This window comes from Artemia franciscana, unplaced genomic scaffold, assembly GCF_032884065.1.
Source record: "Artemia franciscana unplaced genomic scaffold, ASM3288406v1 PGA_scaffold_1179, whole genome shotgun sequence".
Classification (NCBI taxonomy): domain Eukaryota; kingdom Metazoa; phylum Arthropoda; class Branchiopoda; order Anostraca; family Artemiidae; genus Artemia; species Artemia franciscana.
Window position 1 is genome coordinate 1,817,700 of NW_027062617.1, and position 15,756 is coordinate 1,833,455.

Sequence of the window (15,756 nt, forward strand, 5' to 3'; positions counted from 1 at the left end):
ATCTAAAAACATTAACTTTTAGTCTCTCATCACCTTCTCGTCGGGGTTGCCACTTGCCACGGGTAGTACTTTTCTCTGGGCTTACACTTTTGAGAAAACGCAGCATTATTGCAAAGAAACTTAGACCCTTTGCTTCATATTCTTAATAATTTCTTAAAGTATTCTCTTCTCTTAAATAGGTTTTCAAAGGGATTGAAACATAAGGACGATTCCACTTTTTGATAACTCATTTCAAAAGTTTCAGCCGCTTTGCGGCAGATAATACTTTCTACAACCCATATACTTTCTCTATTATAGAATTTGTTACCATTTCAAACTTTTGTTTAAGAATACGAGTGGGCATGCTTTCGATTATGTAGGCAGTTTTTCGTTTCCTGATAAATATGCACCCCCCCCCCCCTTATTTCCATAAGTTTCTGCCACTGTATTTATACAAATTAGTGAAAAAAGCCTACTGGAAAGGTCTACGTCGTTCTGAAAGATAGGCGTTTCTAGCAGTTTAGTTTCTCCTATGAAATTTTAATGCATATACGGCAGAGCTGCTGACGCTGCAGAAGCATCTAACAATTTTGAAATCTGTATGTCCAAAAATGATTGGAACAAGCTCTCCTGACTGGACTCTACCATAGCTTCAAGGACTTCAGCCGGACAAGGACGAGTTAGAGCGGGTGTCCTTGCGGTTTCTGCAGCATTGCGTGACTACTAGTTGTATATGAAGAAGCGCTTATTAGTACGGTGGCATTGTGCACGGGAGCAAGTACAGTAATATTAGCTTCTAGTATAGTCAATCCATTAGACATAAGCTAGAGACTCCTAATGTAGTCGAACTTTCGTAGAATGTGAAAAAAATTCAACCTCCCTACGTTTTTTGTAGACCCAATCACTTCCAATGTGCTTTTCCGTCGACCTTTCATGTCAAGAGGGACATAAGAACGAAGACCACTCTGTAACATTTTTTAAAGGTACCGTACTGGACAGCGGAATCTTTAGTTTTCTTAATAGTTTTTTTGCAATTTCATCAATATTTGAGCAAGTGTAACGTGTCTTTGGATAGCCTGTGCTGCAACCTCGTTTTCTGACTGAATGTCAGCTCCCCCACTCTTCTCCGTTACTTCACAACCCTGTTCAAGACACTGTATCAGTTTCATCAAATTCTTCAGCAATCTTATCTTCACTTTCGATTTTTCAGACTTAGAATCAGAAAGGCTGTCTGAATCATTTTCACGAGTTGGCTCAACATCTTCAACTTCGTCAGAGGATTACAAACGATCTTCTTCAGGGATATCATTGGCTAAGTTTCGAGTGGAGCAATAGCCATGAGCTCGTGTAAAAGATAAATGAGGACAATATGCAATATATGAAGGTCAGGAAAGTCTTAATAGCCTACAGGCTTTTGGGTCATTGTTCCAAAAATCAGTCATAACACAGAACATCCTATCTGTCAATGAAAACTTTCTAATTACACCTTGTATTGCTGAAAGGATGTTAGTAGCTGTATGAGAATGCTTAAGTCGTTTGAAATATGAAACACAGTGGTACAACTTTTGCTAATTTTTTATCTTACAGGGGTAAAAGGAAATAAAGCCATGTCCTTTTGCAGACCAGCAGTCAAAAGTCAAGCTAGCCTGAGCGGTAGACCTTAAAGCAGTTTTTATGGCACTAGGTATTAACCAAGTGACATATAACAATCGTAAATTCTGTGTGTCCCGGTTTTGCTACTTTAGGCACTTCCAGGTAAGCTAGGACGATGAAATTTTCCCGATTTGACCATCTGGAGGGAGGGAGTGGGGGCCCGTTAATTCGGAAAAATTGAAGTATTTTTAACCTACTAACGGTTGATCATATCTTAATGAAATTTGATGTTTGGAAGGATATCGTGTCTCAGAGCTGTTATTTTAAATCCCGACCGGATATGGTGACATTGGGGGGGATTTGGGAGGGGAAAACCTAAAATCTTTGAAAACACTTAGAGTGGAGGAATCGGGATGAAACTTGGTGGAGTCCTAGATACATGATTGACATAACCGGAACGGATCCGCTTTCTATGGGGTAGTTGGGGGGGGGGGTTAATTTTGAAAAAATGAGGAATTTTTAACTTACGAACGGGTGATCGGATCTCAATGAAATTTGATATTTAGAAGTATGTCGTGTCTCAGAGCTCTTATTTTGAATCCCGACCGGATCGGGTGACATTGGGGGGAGTTTGGTGTGTGGGAACCTAAATCATGGAAAACGTTTAGATTGGAGGGACCGGGATGAAACCGGGTGGTAAAAATAAGCAGAAGTTTTAGATACGTCATTTATATAATTGGAACGGATCTGCTCTATTGGGGAGGGGGGGTTAATATTGAAAAATTAGAAAAAATAACGTATTTTTAACTTACGAAGGAGTGATCGGATCTTCATGAAACTTCATATTTAGAAGGACCTCTTGACTCAGATCTCTTATTTTAAATCTCAACCGGATCCAGTGTCATTGGGGGGGGGCAGTTGGGGGGACCAGAAATCTTAGAAAATACTTAAAGCGGAGAGATCTGGATGGGAAGAATAAAAACCTGTCAAAGATACGTGACTGACATAACCGGACTTTAAATCTTGTGCCTTAAAGCTCTAATTTTAAATTCCGACCAGATCCTGTGACATTGGGGGAGTTGGAGGGGGAAACCGGAATTCTTGGAAAACGTGAAAATTGGGGTATTTTTATCTTACGAATAGGTGATCGGATCTTAACGAAATTTGATATTTAGAAGGAATTCATGTCTCAGGGCTCTGATTTCAAATCCCGATTAGATCTTTTGACATTGTGGGGAGTAGGGAGTTGGAGGGGGAAATATTTGAAAATACTTGGAGTGGAGGAATCGGGATGAAGGTTGGTGGATAGAATAAGCAAATGTCCTTGATACGTGATTGACGTAACCGTACTGGATTCGCTCTCTTTGGGGGAGGGGTTGAGTGATTTGGTGAGTTTGGTGCTTCTGGACGTGCTAGGACGATGGAAACTGGTAGACATGTCAGGGAGCTGCACAAATTGGCTTGATAAAGTCGTTTTCACAGATTCGACCATCTGGGGGGCTAAAGGGAGACGAAAAATTAGAAAAAATAGGTATTTATAACTTACGAGTTGGTGATCGGATCTTAATGAATTTTGATATTTAGAAGGACATCGTGACTCAGAGCTCTTATTTTAAATCCTGACCGGCATTAAGCCTCTGATCTCCCTTTTAAATCAATCTATTGATTCTTTGAATTTTGTTAGAGCTCATACTATATGAGCTCTTGGCTCTTAGCTCTTCTTGCCTCGTCACAAGTGCCATATGAGCTCTTAGCTCTTGTCTTTCTGGCAGCAACAATGATGTGACGATGGATGGTTTGCTAGGATGGTGTTTTTCAACCCCCTGTTGTTTTTTAAATAAGCTGTTTCATATCTGGCTTATCAAACACAGAAAGTGAAAATTCGCCCTTAAACAGTGTTTTGCAGCAGAGATTCTTCAGAGGAGATTGTTTCCATCGATCGAAAACAAAGAATGGTCGTATGTCTGTTCTTCTTGTTCCAAATTTCATTAACCAATTGTCCCTTGTGTCACTTGCTTTGCTATTTGGAGCTTTCTTTAGTGAAGCAGTCAGACCTAATGTCGTTTTTTGCGTTTTGTTTGTGTTTGTTACTTGCTGAACCAGCGACCACTGCTTTATCTTAATGCATATCAGTTGTTTGCTTACCTTTAAGGTGGTATTTAAATGTCGTGGCAGCAGTGGAACTCAGCCTTTAGAGATGCTTTGCAGAAGCTGCACCTGTTGCTTTCTTTGTTTCCTTTTTTGCTTGAGGGTACCCAAATAGATGGCTTCGAAGCTTTGCTTGGAACTTCCAAGTCGTCGTCAGAAGATGAAATGAAGTTTTTCTTAAAATAAAGATTGATTTTAGGATGTTTGTCAAAATTAGAAACACTTTTCAGTAGCCTACCATTTTGATAGTTGCACCTCCACCCAAATGTCTGACCTATTACCTCAGTGGCGTAACTAGGGGAAAAAGATCAATTGCCCCGTGAATGGTTTCGTTGGCACTTCGAACCAAAAAAATTTGTCAGCTAATAAAAGCAAAAAGATTGTTTCCAACTTGGCCTTCTTAAAACTTAGAATCTTTGCAGCACGATATTAATTTTTACAGGAATACTGTTTAGTGATATTTTTTAAATTTCTTGTGCTGTATAGCCTGAAGATTGGCATCCTTTTAAATGAGAAAAGTGTTTCAGTATTTTATAGAATTTTAGTCCTTCCTGAAAATCAGCTAGTTATTCCACTGTTTCAACTCTAAGCTTTTCCTTGAAAGGGTTACCACTGGTTTTTTTTAGAGATTGTTTTATTAGCAACAGAAAAGTATATTTGGCCATCTTGTTATGTTGACGCGACAAACATAAATTTCTACTGGAAAAGACTTCAGTACATTTATGCTCGTCTCTGACTAAGCATTTAAGAAAATTTGCAATTAAAAAATTTATCATGTATAGGCTAGTATGGTTATCAATATAGTAAGTCACTGTTATCTAGCAGTGTAAATTCAGTAAAAATAATTAAATTAAAGTTCTCACGGTTAAAGGTGCAGATTACTTCCCTCTGTAATGTAGGTTGCAGAGGCCCTACCAATAGAACCAGGATATACAGTAATAAATGATTTGTTTATATCCTGCTTCACATAAACAGTATCTGCGCCACTTTGCTGATCAATTGATTAAATAATATACATTAAGAAATAAGTTGTCTTAGTGGAACTGAACTGCACCTTTACCGTTGTCTCATTTACGCACATACCTACTTTCATCTGACTTCTAGGTTCTGATTCTGCCTATCTGCAACAATCTAGCAGAACTATTTGATATGTTGGACACACTGAGTACCATCATTTCACCTACTTCTACTTTATGTCGATGCTCCAGTTCCAAAAATTGTATGGGGCGTAAACACACTTCTCCACAATTCCAAATTATTATTTAAAACACTCTTTCGTAAATTTGTGATTCCCGAACATTTCTTTCTCGTGTCATTAAAATACAGTCGAAAGAGAAGAAAAATAAGTAGGAAAAGAAACAGGACAAAGTATCAATTACAAAAAACAGAAACAGGACAAAGTAGCAATTACAAAAACGGAACAGAGCAGGTAAATATTAAACAGGTCATTGGTTTCTCTTCTTGTTTCTGTTTTTGTGTATGAACAAAACAGGGACTTTGAAAATGGAACGGATAGCAGTGCCCATGTTTAGTCCAGAATCGCTGCGAAAAATTCTCCGTTATTAAAAAATTCAAGATAAACATGTAATTTTTTATTATTGCCCTCTGTGAAAACATTGATTGCCACGTCCGGACTCACGAAGGAAATACAGGTTATTCTCTTGAAATATAAAATAAAAAAAAACAAGTTTTTTTTTTAATTTGAAAGTAAGAAGCAACATTAAAACGAAAAGAAATTTTTCTTTTCTTGAAAGTTTTTTTTTAAATACTTGAAAAACCTTCTTATTCACATTTAGCCAGCCTTTTCTTTCAGAAGTCGTTCTTAAAGAGTTTCGACAAAAGTCCAACTTAAAAGCAAAGAGCGAGGGATTTAAGGAGGGTACAGCCTCCCCTCATATACGGGATAATTTATGTTAATTTTAAGTTTTAATGTTGCTCCTTACTTTAAGTTGAAAAATTAGTTTTCATTTAATTTCTGATCGTTTTTCAGATAATTGCCGGGGAATCCGCCTCCTCTTCCGTGGAAAATTTCATTCTCTCGCGTAAAATCCCTCTGGTGAAATCTTACAAAAGAGAAAAAAGACAAATAAAATTAATCCTGGCAAACTTTCCTCCCCAAGGAAAATTACCCCTCCTGAAAAATGCCTGTATATTTCCCAATAGCCATCCTGGAAGTGGTTTTGTCGAACTGAGTTAAAAACTACATGTTGTGTAAAAAAAACAAAAAAAAAAAACTCCTTCAAATGGTCTAATTGACATTGATGTAAAGCGTCTCTAACTGCCTATATTCTGCCGTTCTCCTTTGCCGAATCGCGTGTTCTTTAAAATAGTCTTACCGAATCACATCCGTTTGGCCGAAAGTTGCTGATTTTCTGAACGAAAATTAGGTACATGGTTCGAAAACCAACGCTCTAGCTATAGCCGATTCTGAGATATGAATGTCAAAATTTCAAACTCTTTTATATCGGGTTTATGGAAAAACAGACTCGGCAAAACTGCTTTCAAGTCACGGTATGTAAATAATGGGCAAATTTCATGACTTACAGCCCTTTCCCTAGGGACTGTGGGAGGTCGTATCATCCCCAGGGGCATAGTTATTGTACTTTGAACTATGCTGAACAAAATGGGTATCTCGAAATTTTGATCGGGAGTCTAAGGAAAAGGGGAAGATGGTAGGAGGTGGGAAGCAAGTTGCCCTCCAATCTTTTTGGAAATATAGAAAGAGTACTAGAGCTTTAATTTTTTTTTTTTGAATGGATCCTCTCCCAATCATCTTGGACCGTCGGTTCCATGCCATCATCCCGGAAAAACAAGTTTCTATGATCCCTCTTCTGGTTAAAATATAAAATTCCACATTTTCGTAAATAGGAGGTTGAGACTTCTAAAGTAGGGTTCTCTGATTTACTGAAATTAACTGTGTGGTTATCATTCAGATGCCTTGGCTTTTTGGGAAAGTATCCCCCTATATTCGAAAATGAGGCAAATTTTTGCACGTTCTTAGCTTTCGAAAATTAGCACTAAACTTAATAAAATTTAGATATTTGGAATCAGGAGAAAGATTTAATTCTTCTAATGTATTAGTAGTTATCTAAATTACTTTTCTAAAGTTTCGAAACTAAGGCAAATTTTTTGAGGCTCGTAGCTTTCGATAATTAGCATTAAACTTAATAAAATTTAGATATTTGGAATCAGGAGAAAGATTTAATTATTCTAATGTATTAGTAGTTATCTAAATTACTTTTCTAAAGTTTCGAAACTAAGGCAAATTTTTTCAGGCACGTAGCTTTCGATAATTAGCATTAAACTTAATAAAATTTAGATATTTGGAATCAGGAGAAAGATTTAATTCTTCTAATGTATTAGTAGTTATCTAAATTACTTTTCTAAAGTTTCGAAACTAAGGCAAATTTTTTCAGGCTCGTAGCTTTCGATAATTAGCATTAAACTTAATAAAATTTAGATATTTGGAATCAGGAGAAAGATTTAATTCTTCTAATGTATTAGTAGTTATCTAAATTACTTTTCTAAAGTTTCGAAACTAAGGCAAATTTTTTCAGGCTCGTAGCTTTCGATAATTAGCATTAAACTTAATAAAATTTAGATATTTGGAATCAGGAGAAAGATTTAATTATTCTAATGTATTAGTAGTTATCTAAATTACTTTTCTAAAGTTTCGAAACTAAGGCAAATTTTTTCAGGCACGTAGCTTTCGATAATTAGCATTAAACTTAATAAAATTTAGATATTTGGAATCAGGAGAAAGATTTAATTCTTCTAATGTATTAGTAGTTATCTAAATTACTTTTCTAAAGTTTCAAAACTAAGGCAAATTTTTTCAGGCTCGTAGCTTTCGATAATTAGCATTAAACTTAATGAATTTTAGATATTTGGAATCAGGAGAAAAATCTAATTCTTCTAATGTATTAATTGTTATCTAAATTACTTTTTTAAAGTTTCGTTGACTATTTGGCTGAGTCGCTCTGTACGGTTCGCTACCACAAACTGTTTGATGGGGAGGCAAAGAGGAGGGTGTCTTCTATGCTTTTATTCATGCAATTGGCTATATACTCCCGGATTAGATGGGGCTTTGGTATCCAAATCTGTAGCCAGCGACTAGCAGATGTTGATTTTGTCGGCAACATCTCTCTGATGGAGGCAAATTCGGGTAGGTTCTAGGATGCTCTTAATGTAAACTGAGAGAAAGCTAGTAAGGGGCATAAAATAAGGAGTTAAAGCAATAGAGCAGGTGGTGGAGTTGAGATGAACCTTGGAAGCGCAAATTTCTTCTCTTCAGTGAAAATTTGTCCTCTTCTACAATAAGCGTCGCTCCAAAATGAAGCTCTAGACGGTAAAACTGGCTTGGCAACGCCTACGACGTTTGATTATTCTTAAGGGAGTTCATTCATAGGTCGAGTTGTATAGAGTCGAATAGTCGAAGAGTCGAATGACGCTATGTAATTTGTTCAAAATTTGAATTATTAGTTACATCAGTAAAGATGCTTGGCATAGGACTGATCACAGAAAGGTCTTATAAATAACATATTTCTTTAAATAGGCTCTATATAAAGATGTTCCAGAAGTATCTCAGGGCTGACTGAACGAATCTTATCATTAAATAAACGCTTTAATTCACGAAAACTAACTTTGTATTCCCCTTTTAAAAATAAATATTCCCTAATTGTTTTATTTGGTTTTATAGATAAAAATATATAATTACTGGTAATTAGTAATCATGTCTATTTTATATAAAATGATATTATAATATAAGAAATAATATAATGCAATATCAATAATATAAATCAATACTAATATATAAGTACATTTAAATTAGTAATTATATTTAGATGTGTTGCTGATATAATATTTTTGCTTCAGAGTAGGAAACATAGTTAGACCTTAGTTTTCAGCATCATTTTGGACGCTTGTTTATCGTCATTCCAGGCAATGTAACGATCCTGTGTCAATTTCAAATTTTTGGTAAACCTACCTGATACTCTAGGTGGGCGCGCCTTTCCAAAAGCTAACACACAAGTATTTGTCTAACACAAAAGAGAGTCATACTTAATCCCGCCGTTTACCCCTACCATTTAACCAAACACTTGGAAAACTAGAGGTCTCACCGTTCGCTTGCGAGTCCAGGGACTTGTTGGTCATGTGTCAATTCTATGACACGGTATTCCACCTTTAGACTACAAGCGGTCGAGCCTATTAGGCTTAGGTCACTTGTTCGCCTGTGAGTCCAAGCAAATTCAGTCCCCCGTTTTGCATACAAGTCCAGTAGACATAATCCGTCACGCGTCAACCCGAAACCAGTCCGATCTTTCATCACTTAGCTTTAAAACTATCTACCTTATTTCTGCCCTAGGAATTATGTATGGACGGATGGATGATAGACTTATCTATCAACAAGGGAAATGATATCATTTCTATGCAATCCTAAAAAAAAGGCTTATGCCAGATTTGCCTCTCACCCGGACTATCTGTCTTGGCTTTTCTTACAATTAGTCATGGCTTGATGCCCGCAACTACTTGATTTTAATAACATATTTTGATATTTTAATTAAAATAAAGTAGTTGCAGGCATTAAGCCATGGCTGATTGCAGAAAAGGCCAATCCAGATAGTCCAGGTGAGAGACAAATCTGGCACAAACCCTTTTTAGGATTGTATAAAAACGATGTTTTTATACGGCACTCCAGTTTTTCGTAAAGAATACGAAATAGAATGGAGCAGGAGTGTGCATAGCTGTGGTGGCCTCAAAAGGCCTGGTGCTGCGGTGAGATGTTAGAAATAGTAGTCATTGCAGTATTTTTTGTTGAGGTGAACGAAATAGTAAACGAAACTCTAAAGAACAGAATTTTGATACTAATAGATACATCAAAAGTATTGAATTTTTATGCTGATTTTAAATATATAAGTTTCATCAAATTTAGTCTTACCTATCAAAAATCTTACCTATAAAAGTTACGAGCCTGAGAAAATGTGCCGTATTTTGGAAAATAGGGGGAAACACCCCTAAAAGGAATAGAATTAAAAAAAAATCACTCCACCTAATTCAGCGTATCAGAGAACCCTACTGCCGAAGTTTCAAGCTTCTATCTACAAACATCTGGAACCTAGTGTTTTTTACCACAAGACCAATCGCGGGTGCGTGTTTATTTGTTTTTTTTTGTATTTTTTCCCAGTTGTGACCTTATCGACCCAGTGGTCCTAGAATTTTGAGAGAGGGCTCATTCTAACAGAAATTAAAATTTCTGGTTCCCTGATTAAGTGACCAAGAAATTGAGGGGCACCTAGGCCCCCTACCACGCTCATTTTTCCCAAAGTCAACAGATCGAAAGCCAAGTTGTTTAACGTAGTTGAAACACATAATAACTATGCCTTTAAGGACGACTTACTCCCCCACAGTCCCTGGGGAGGGGCTGCAAGTTACAAACTTTTACCAGTGTTTACATGCAGTAATGGTTATTGGGAAGTGTACAGACGTTTTCAGGGGATTTTTTTTGGTTGGGGGGGGGTTGAAGGAAGGCGGCTAAGTGGGAGGATCTTTCCTTGGAGGAATTTTTCATTGGGGAAGATAAATTCCATGAAGGGGTTGCAGGATTTCAAGCAAAATAAAAAAAAAACAATGAAAAAATAAATATGAAAAAGTTTTTTGTAACTCGCTCTTCACGCTAAATTATTTTTAGTAGTTTCGGTTATTTATTATACGGCCTTTGTGATTCAAGGGTCACTCTTAAACAATTGGGGAAAAATTTAAGCTTTAGTGTAAAGAGCGAGGTATTAACGAGGGGGCAAACACCTTATATATGTAATAAAAATATATGAATATAGAAGTTCATTACGTAAACACCACAAACAAGAAGAACAATAGGGAATTTTTTTCAAGACAGTGGGAAACCAATTAGAATGAATATTTTGGCCCTATGTCCAAGGGCCATCCTCAGCAATACAAATAAGAAAAAACAACTTACAAGAGGATAAAATCAATATATCCCAAAAATCACTAGAAATCTTTAAAAAGTAAGCACACAAAATAATATGTATGTTGTATTTACCAATAATTTGAAAATTATCCTAAGTTCTGGTAATCCTCCTAAGTTCTGGTAAAGATAAGACTCCAGTTACTCGCCGAAGAGGTGTCTATCAAATACCATGCGACAGTGGCAGATTCTGTGTAGGGAGAACCCACAAGAATTTCGAGAAACACTTAGAACAACATAAAGATGATATCACAAAAGCTTTGAATTCAAATATCACTTCTGTTTCTTTTGATTCTTTTGAAAAAGTATGCACACAAAATAATCTGTATGTTGTATTTAGCAATAATTTGAAAATTATTTATCTCCTAAGTTCTGGTAAAGATAAGACTCCAGTTACTCGCCGAAGAGGTGTCTATCAAATACCATGCGACTGTGGCAGATTCTATGTTAGGAGAACCCACAAGAATTTCGAGAAACACTTAGAACAACATAAAGATGATATCACCAAAGCTCTGAATTCTAAATATTACTTCTGTTTCTTTTGAATGACCCCTGAATCAGAAAGGCCGTAGAATAAATAGTTGAAATTACTAAAAATACTTTAGCATAAAGAGCGAGGTAATTATCTCCTCCTAAATACCTCGCTCTTTATGCTAAAGTATTTTTAGAACCCCTCATATGCGTAATAATCTCTGTTCGTTTTAAGTTTCAATGCTGCTTCTTCCTTTCATTTGAAAAAACGTTTTCATGTTTATTTTTCATTGTTTTCTTATAGTAATGCTAGAGAATCCTGCGCCCTTTTCATTGAATTTTTCTTCCCCCATGACAGATTCCTCCAAGGAAAGATCCTCCAACATAGCCCCCTCTCCTCAGCCCCACCCCCAAACAAAATAAAATCCCCCTGAAAACGTCTGTACACTTCCCAATAACCATTACTATATGTAAACACTGGTCAAAGTTTGTAACTTGCAGCCCCTCCCCCAGGGATTGTTGGGGAGTAAGTCATCCCCAAATACATAGTTATTATGGTTTTCAACTATGCTGAACAAAATGGCTATCTCAAAATTTTGATCCGTTGACTTTGGGAAAAAAATGAGCGTGGGAGGGGGCCTAGATGCCCTCCAATTTTTTTGGTCACTTAAAAAGGGCACTAGAACTTTTCATTTCCGTTAGAATGAGCCCTCTTGCGACATTCTAGGACCACTTGGTCGATACGATGACCCCTGGGGAAAAGAAAAAAAAACAAAAAAAAAAAAAAAAAAAAACAAATAAACACGCACCCGTGATTTGTCTTCTGGCAAAAAATACAAAATTCCACATTTTTGTAGATAGGAGCTTGAAACTTCTACAGTAGCGTTCTCTGATACGCTGAATCTGATGGTGTCATTTTCGCTAAGATCCTACGACTTTTAGGGGGTGTTTCCCCCTATTTTCCTAAATAGGGCAAATTTTCTCAGGCTCGTAACTTTTGATGGGTAAGACTAAACTCGATGAAACTTATATATTTAAATTCAGCATTAAAATGCGATTCTTTTGATGTAGCTATTGATATCAAAATTCAATTTTTTAGAGTTTTGGTTACTATTGAGCCGGGTCGCTCCTTACTACAGTTCGTTACCACGAACTGTTTGATAACAATAAGTAAACAGTGACATAATGCGAGTAACTTGAATCGTTGAGATGCCAACTCGAGCTAGTGGTTCAATCCAAGGGTGTAGCAAATCCTACAGGAAGATAATCTATGATGGTGATTGGGTAACCATTTATGATATGAGCAGTCAGAAGCCAAATCGATTAGCTTTAGTTCCTAATTGTGTTTATTCTTTTAATTGCTATATCGTCAGTCCAATTAATGTATTTGTAAGAGATTTGTTGCAAAAATAGCAATTAATTTCGAAAATGATAAAAAAGAAAATTTTGAATCTATAAATTGGAGATAGTCATTGTAGGTTTTAACTTCAATGCACAAAAAATTCAAAAATATTTAGAGCGAAGTATTTTCATATTCCCACCAAATCAAGTTTTTTTTATGATATCTGCTTTAATATTGACTCATTCAATACGAGAGGTAATATTTCCCTGGATGTTTTACAATGTACAGTTCTCAAATGTAATTTGCCTTTTTTTATTCGACTGACAGTAAATAATAAGAGAACTATTGTCATGCGTCGATCATCTAAGAATTATTTCGGATCCAGGCGAATTATTTTATTTTTGAAAGTTTATTTCCTATTAGAGAATATTCGTTTTGCTGTATAAATTTATGAGTCAATCGAGTATTTTGCCTCTAAAACTGGAAATATGGACTTGATTAGATTTGCTTCCAAAAACTTGGGTCTGCTAACATGCTGTTCAAAACTACTATAGCAACTATCCGATTATCCAACTTCAGCGCAGACATGTCCAAACTACTCTTACCGGCCTAAGACCCAACGCTCTCTGCTTTACTCAATATGTTACTGTGTTAGTTTAGTTATCAATTGATTTAGTTTCCTTTTCCCATATATTCGACTATCCGATCTTGGAAAAACCGAATTTCTCCAATACGTGGCCCATCCGGGTCATATTTTAAAGCCAATAATTTTTAGTGTCTCAAATTAAAAAAAAAAAAAATATGGAGCCATTTTTGGGGTAAAAATATGAATAGAATATTTTTCCGGCTTAAATAGTGTAGGTATAGTAAAACTACATAATGATGTCAGTTGCAACTGGGGTTATTCCTTTAAAATATCTAGCTAAGAAAGAGTCGAAGGCTTTTTCCTATATGTGATATTATCAAAGTTCAATTCTTTGCGAACATATGACTGTAAACAAACATTTAACACTTGATCCACAAAATATATTACCGGCCTCCTTTAACCTGCCGAGGCTGATTAAACTTAAAATGAAGGTGTCTGTTATTTATGTTGGTTTTCTGTAAACCGTAAAATCGAGCTGATTTAACATACCAGGACTATCGAGAAGAAAAAATAGACAGAGTCATAATTGCAGCGGTAGCTACATCCTAGTAAAGAACAAACCGCGGTCCAAAGTAATCCTTATGAGGAAATTCATTCGTTATCAGTACCCAATCATAAAAATGTCCTTGCTGCTAAAAAGTAACTTGCTAATTTAAATTTCGAAGCCTTGAATATTGAAATAGCTAGTCCGCTTGAGATTGTTGAATTTGACGAGAAAGCATATTTACAACAAAATATCCGTTCACAGGGTAAAGAGGTTGAATAAAATTCTTCCCAAGATCGAACTCAGAACCGCCTATAGGGACCAAATCTTGATTCATGCGCCATAACCAATTGGCCGACTTAACATTTTAAAATGTAATATTTAACAATAAGCTAATAAGTTGTTGTTTAAAAAAAAATACAGGGAATAGCCTTCAGGATTTTTTCGGCAAGAGCCTAGTAAAGTAGAAACCATGTTGTCGTCACTTGAACCCTGGCATCTCTTGAACGACCAATTAACATTTTTGACTCTTTTCCATCTTTTCTCACTTGTATGGGAAAAGGGAAAGATTAACTGTTAATAGCATTTAGAAAACTTCTATACCTCTTAGTGTAAAACAGTTGATCTCCATTTTCAGAATGATTTTACGGTGGATTTTTGTGAAATAATGTGGATTCCTCCTCAACACCCCGCTCTTTACACTAAAGGTTGACTCTTTCTCTTAACTCTGCTTTTTAAAACAGTAAGAAACTTTAGCGTAAAGAGCGCGGCGTTAAGGAGGAAGCAGCCCCTTTCATATACGAAGTAATTTCTGTTCGTTTTAAGTTTTAATGCCGCTCCTTACTTTCTGTTAAAAAAAAACTTGTTTTTTTTATTTAATTTCTGAACGTTTTTTAATTAATGCATGTTTTGATTTTGGCTCTCCGCAGATGAATAATTAAAACGAAATTTGCATATTTATTTTGTTAGCTAAATGGCTTTCTCATAGTTTTGATCAAATGATTTTGAGGAAGAAGGAGCGGGGGAGGAGGCCTAGTTGCCCTCCGATTTTTTTGGTTACTTAAAAAGGCAACTAGACCTTTTAATTTTAACGAATGTTTTTGTTAGTAAAAGATACACGTAACTTAAAAATTAGCTTACGTAACGAACTTCTGTACTCTCATGTTTTTATTACGTATGTGAGAGGGTTCAACCCCTCGTCAGTACCTCGCTCTTTACACTAAAGCTTAAATTTTGTCCCAATTTCTTAAGAATGACCCCTGAATGACAAAAGCCATAGAATACATAGTTGAAATTACTAAAAATACTTTAGCGTAAAGAGCGGGGTATTAGGAGGAGGTGAGCCCATCATATGCGTAATAATTTCTGTTCGTTTTAAGTTTTAATGCTTCTCCTTACTTTCAGTTGAAAAAAAATTTTCATATTTATTTTTTATTGTTGTTTTTTAAATAATGCTAGGAAGTCCTGCGCTCCCTTCATGAAAATTTTCTTCTCCCATGATAAATTTCTCAAGAAAAGCTCCCCCAACATATCCCCCTCTTCTCACCCCCCAACCTAAAAATCCCCTGAAAACGTCTGTACACTTCCAAATAACCATTACTATATGTAAGCACTGGTCAAAGTTTGTAACTTGTAGCCCCTCCCAAGGGGATTGTGGGGGAGTAAGTCGTCCCCAAAGACATAGTTATAAGGTTTTTCGACTACGCTGAATAAAATGGATATCTCAGAATTTTGATCCGATGACTTTGGGAAAATAATTAGCGTGGGAGGGGGCCTAGGTGCCCTCTGATTTTTTTGGTCACTTAAAAAGGGCACTAGAACTTTTCATTTCCGTTAGAATGAGCCCTTTCGAAAGACTCTAGATACGATCACCCCTGGGAAAAAAACAACAAACAAACAAACAAATAAACACGCATCCGTGATCTGCCTTCTGGTAAAAAATAGAAAATTCCACATTTTTGTTTATAGGAGCTTGAAACTTCTACAATAGGGTTCTCTGATACGCTGAATCTGATTTTTGTTAAGATTCTATGACTTTTAGGGGTTGTTTCCCCCTATTTTCTGAAATCAGGCAAATTTTCTCAGGCTCGTAACTTTTGATGGGTAAGACT